Source organism: Artibeus jamaicensis, unplaced genomic scaffold, assembly GCF_021234435.1.
Source record: "Artibeus jamaicensis isolate MK-2021 breed Jamaican fruit bat unplaced genomic scaffold, CSHL_Jam_final contig_490, whole genome shotgun sequence".
Taxonomy (NCBI): Eukaryota; Metazoa; Chordata; class Mammalia; order Chiroptera; family Phyllostomidae; genus Artibeus; species Artibeus jamaicensis.
In genome coordinates this window covers 2,914,997-2,921,119 of record NW_026521861.1, presented here as the reverse complement: position 1 = coordinate 2,921,119, position 6,123 = coordinate 2,914,997, and positions in this window count along the sequence as shown.

The window sequence follows — 6,123 nt, the reverse complement described above, 5'->3', positions numbered from 1 at the left end:
TGCTGCTTCTAGGATTCTCCTCCATTTTAATTTTGGCTAATGTAATTATGATGTGCCTTGGTGTGTTCCTTCTTGGGTCCAACTTCTTTGGTACTCTTGAGCTTCCTGGATTTCCTGGAAGTCTATTTCCTTTGCCAGATTGGGGAAATTCTCCTTTTATTATTTGTTCAAATAAGTTTTCCACTGGTGGCTGTGCCTTTCCCCCTTCTGGTACCCCTATAATTTGGATGTTGGAGCGTTTAAAGATGTCCTGGAGGTTCCTAAGACTCTCCTCATTTCTTTGAATTCTTGCTTCTTGACTCTTTTCTGTTTGGCCATTATTTGCTTTCTTCTGGTCCACTCCATTGATTTGAGACCCAGTTTCCTTTTCATTGCTATTGGTGTCCTGTGCAATTCCATTCATTTCAATTAGTTTCGCCTTCATATATTTGTCTAATTTGTGGCTATAATCAACCAGTTCTGTGAGGATCCTGATGACTAGTGTTTTAAACTGTGCGTCTGAGAGTTTTGCTATTTCTTCATCGCTTAGATCTATAGGTTCTGGGGCTTTGAGATCTTCTTGAGCCATTTTTGGTCTGTTTGCGACCGTTAAGTGTGAGAAGCAGCGCCTTGGACTCCCTGGTCGCTGGGTTGTGACGCTTATGTGGGGGCGTGGTCAGAGCGGAGAAATGGCGACCCCCTCTGCTGTTTCTCACAGATGGGTGAGGAGCAGCGCCTTAGGCGGTTCGCCTGGGCTGGGCCACTCAGAGTGGCTGGGTTATGATGCTGTATGTGGAGGTGGGGTCAGAGCAGGGAAATGGCGGCGCTCTCCCTGCCGCATGCCAGGGGCAACCCACCGGCCCCGTCCAACCGCCCACTCCCTCGCCTGTCCACCGGCGCACAAATGCGCGACCACAATCAACACGCAGCCCCGCTCCCCCGCTGTCTCCTCCGCGGTTGCTCGCCTGGTTGCTCGCCTGGTCGCTCGGTCGGTTGCTCACTTGGTCGCTCACTAGGTCCAACCCCGTGCCTGGATTCCGCACGTCTGGATTCCGCGCCTGAGTCCGTCTGACCGAGTTTTCCTGTGCTACCCCGCTTCACCAGCCACTGGTTTCGCCCCTTACCGGTCAGGCTGAAGAATTTGTTGTTAACGGACTTCCGAAAAGTTCAATTTTCCGTGTTCTGGCTGTGTTTTCTGTTGCTAATATTTAGTTGTCTCTAAACTTGGTTGTGTGAGAAGGCACGGCACATCCACCTATGCCTCCACCTTGGCGGAAGTCCCATCTCAGAATCTTAACAAAAGGCCATTACTGATAAATAAGAGTCACAAAAAAAGGTTACCCTTTCCCCACCCCCATCCTGGACTTGACCTTCAAGAATCTCAGCTTATAACTGGTTGGATCTGGCCTGTTGTTAACGACCAGGCAGCGAACTAAGCGAGAATGCTGATTGATTTACAAATCTGTATCTTCGAATCAGTGTGATCTTGGGCTGTATCAACAAATACAGTTTCAGAAGAAGGAACTTCCTGCCTCCAGTCTCCAGTGCCTCAGGTCCAGTACTGGGAAGCACCCTTCAAAGGTGAGTTAGGGAGCAGTGAGAGAGGGAGAGACCCGGACACCAAAAACCAAGAGCAAGTGTTGAGCAGTTGCTTCTGGTTTACCTGAAGAAGTGAAAACTTAGGGGTGAGGAGGCAATACTTGGTAGTTGTCTTTAAAGAGCTAGAGGGTTGAAGACTAAGATGAGGGAAAAGCACAAGCAAGAACAAACAAATGCCCTGTCTTGCTTTGTGTTAGCCTTGCTGGGCCGCTAGCAACATGCATTTAGTTTAACTGAGATAAGGTCAGTTTTTTCAAAAGGAATCTTTACTAGGAACATCAGCAGAAACGAAACTGAATTCCCAAATCTGCACAACTGAGAGTATATGAAGTGCAGATTCCAGAGCCCAACTTCAGTGGTTAAAGCGAGATTTGACTGGCACAGATTGAGGGCCTCGGGTTTTGCGTAAGCCCCCTCTGAGATGATGCCCGCAGGGGTAGTTTGTGGCAGTTGTAGTTTGACAAGATGCATGTGTGGCAGGTTTTTCAGTTCCTCTCAAGCGTCATTCCAACTTGTCTCTCCAGTAGAAGCCCAAGCCGTTTCCTTTGCTCTTGGGCTTCACTGAGCTTCTCTGTTTGCATGGCATTGCCCTTCTAGCATGATGGAGTCAGATACATTCTTACCTAGTCTCCGACCATTCCTCCTCTGGATTCTGAGCTAACAGGCCTGGCACACACTCACAGTCACTCTCCCAAAGTGACTGAATTCTTGGAAGTAACACCTCTGACCCATTTATTTGTCCTGTTCAGCTTGCCAGAAGTGTGTACTCTGTGATTCAATCCTAGATGAATATTCTTGCAGAATCGCCAGGTTATAATTGCTTGTCAGATGTGTGACTAATTAACAATTTTTTTCCCTTTAGAGTTATAATTGTTGCAGCCTCTATGGTATATTTTCTTATCTTGGAAACCCCTGGTAATGGAATTTTTTAGCAGATGCTGATTCTAAATTTCATCATTTTTTTGTTGTTGTTTTGCACCCAGATAGATGTTGATGTTTTATTGCTTCCAATTGATGAAATTTTAGGAATTTTTTAAATATTTATTCATAATTCCAGATTTTTACATATGCATGTTTCTGTGCTCTGGCCAGGCAGCTCATCTGATTAGAGTGTCGTCCAGATACACCAAGGTTGTGGGTTTGGTTGGGGTTTGGGTAAGGGTTACCTCCAGTCAAGGCGCATACAAGAATCAGCCGATGAGTGCATTAACAAGTGGGACAATAACTCTTTGTTCCTCTCTCTGCTCCTTCCTCTTTAAAATCAATAAAGAAAAAATGGGGAGTGTTTTCAGGGACATGCATAAAGGACACATGGACAAAACCCAAGTGGGGTAGGATCAAGGGCGGGAGGTGGGGGTGACTGGGGTGGGAGGAAAGTGGAGACAACTACTGAACAACAGAAAATGTGGGGGGAAAAACCATGTTTTTAATTCAACATTTCTTATCACAAAGCTATTCATATTTAAAGAAAATATAAAGGAGCTTGAAAGAAGAAAACAAAAAGAACCCAGAGAAAATTGTTAACATTTAGTATATTTTGTGGTTTAACTTTCTAACCTGCATGATTATATTTTTGCAACTATGGAACTGTAATACACCTAGTAATTTGTAACTCCCTTTCACTTAATACATTGTGAAGAACTTTCTGTGCCATTACTTTTTTTTTTTTAATCCTCCCCTGAGGATATGTTTATCGATTTTAGAGAGAGAAGAAAGAGAAAGAAAAATTGATGTAAAAGAAACATCAATCAATTTCCTCTCTTACGTGCCCCTCCCGAGGACTTGAACCCACAGCCTAGGTGTGTGCCCTGACTGGGAATTGAACACACAGCATTTTGATGTGTGGGATGGCAGCCAACCAACTGAGCCACCCAGCGAGGGCCATTACTTTACTCATTCATTACAGTGGTTGTACATTATTCATTATGAGCATGGCTTTTCCCAAAATTTTTAAAAATTAGATTAAGGTTTCAAAGAGTATAGGAAACATACATATTAATGTTTGTACAAATCAAGTTTTTCTGAATGGTATTTAGGATGACATTGTATATTTTTGTTTTCTTTACGTGCCTTGAATGTTGACCTCTGTGTTCTTCAGTAGACTGTGGCTCAGAGTGGGTTTTCATTTTTATCCTTTTTACATATGTTGTTGAGTACATGAATTTGGTTATTGGCCTCTTTTCAAAACTGGACTGATGAAATCTAACTTCTGTTACCTCTAGAGATTAATAGTCCACTCACAAATGAAATGCCATATTGATCCAAAAGCTTGCCAAGAACTTACTTACATAAAGTGGATATTATGGTTTGAGCTTAACTGCATTTTTATTTTGTTCTGATGGTGTCTGTGGTTTTTACAAGGGTTCTTAGTGTAATACTATTTTCAAGTAAATGAGAAAAGATTTTTTTTCTCTTCTGATGTTTCTAAGATAACATTTTTCCCAAGAGAAAAGCTGGTTGAATAAGATGGAGAAGACAAATGTCATCATGAACTGAGTTTTTTCCTGAAAAAAGACAGGGAGGCAGCACTGTGTAGTGATTAAGAACATGACTGCACAGCTTTGACTCCCAGCATCACCTCTTGCAAGCTACGTATGTGATCTTAGACATATTACGTAACTTCTCTTTAGTTTTTTTTTTTACCTGAAAAGATGGCGATGATACCTAACTCGAATGCTTATTATGAGAATTAATGAATATGTAAACACTTAGAATAGTGGCTGGCGTTTGTAATCAATTTTTTAAAGACTTTATTTATTTATTTTTAGAGAGAGGGGAAGAGAAGGGGAAAAAGAGAGAAAAATCAATGTGTGGTTGCCTCTTGAGTGCCCCCCACTGGTGACCTGGCCCCCAACCCAAGCATGTGCCCTGACTGGGAATCAAACCTTTAGTTCACAGGCCAGTGCTCAGTCTGCTGAGCTACACCAGCCAGGGCACTTTGACCCCAGTTCTAATCTTGACACAGCCGCTTCTACTTTGCAGACTGGGGAACACATGGGCAGAAAGGAGTTTCTTCTGTTGAGCTCAAATCTGGCTCAAGATAGAGATAAAAGATTGTCTCACCCTGAAGGACATCAGAAATTCTGTATGTCATGTGTGAATCTTTATGCCAGGAAATCATGAGAGATAGAAGTTATATCTCTCATTTGTTTATATTTATAGCAAAACAGATGAACTTTAGTGAGTTAAAAATTTTAAATAAGACCTTCTAAGGGGAAATGCTTTGTAGCCCTGTTTAATAACCAGCAGTGACTGGAACCTGCTCCCGTTTGTATTCACAAACTCGGAGCTTATACTAATGATTTTGGTTGCACTCTGCTGAGCCTTCTATAACCTCTAAGAGCACGTGATAGAGCTTGAATGAAATGTCTCAGACTCACACAGAACAAAGACCACTCGCCTCATTAGGGGAGAGGAGCAGCCATGTGGTGATCTGCAGTAATTAATCAATGAGCAAGCGAGCCTGGAGACCCCTCTAAGATCAATCTTCAGTTTTCTTTGTGGCCTGAACTTTCTCTATTTAGTTTTATTCAGAATTACTGAAGCATTGTAAAAATGTAAATCTTTAAATGTCTGCAGTGTGACTCACTCTGTTTTGTTACAATCCTGGTGTGAGTATGTGTGTGGGTGTGTTTTTCAAGAGACTGTAAGAAAGAATTTATACATTTTAGCTAGTCCCAACCCCCACCTCATAAGCTTGTACAATATCAGCATACAGCATGAGGCCAATCTAATCTTCTAGGAGATCAATAGAAGAGAAGAGAAGTCTTTTGATCTATGAAGTACCCATTCTTTTCACCCTTTAATGGGCACGGTCATGTAGTGATTGCAGTCCTTTGTTGGACTGGTTCAGGAGCACTCACCCATCTGCAAATGGCAAATTCGTGTGAGATATCTGAAGATCGCAAAAGGCCCAATGACATCAGTCTCACCTGTACCTGAAAGTCGAACCTGCAGCAAAGCCAGTCATGTGTATTCTATAAAGAAAAATACAATTTCACACACAAGCTCTATTTTAAGAGCTTGCAAAGCCCCTCGGTTATTTTCATTTTAAATTGTCGTGCTTTCAGGTACACTAATTTATGTGATTTTTTAAAAATGCATTCTTATGATTCAGATGTTTTTCAGAACCTTAGAGATTTCTGATGATTTTATAATAAAAATAATATTGGTTGGAAATCAGTGGTGGATACCCATAAGTGACTTATGCTCAAGGAGATTTTGGACTTTTTCTTCAGGCTTTGTTTTGAAATCAATATTCTTATTAGCTCTGGCTTCTGTTGTCCTAATGGAATTGCTTCTAGCTGGAATTGACCCAGGGTGGCTGTGCGTAATGGTCTCAGCTGGAGCAGAAGGTAGAGTAGACCTTGTAATTATATTTTTCTGATGGTCCCATAAATTCTCTATCAATGGATTTTTTTAATTGAGGTAAATGTACATGTCAGAATATTCATCACTTTAAAGTGAATAATTCAGTGGCAGTTAGTACATTTATAAGGTTGTAGAGCCACCACCTCTGTCTAGGTCTAAAACATCTCCATCACT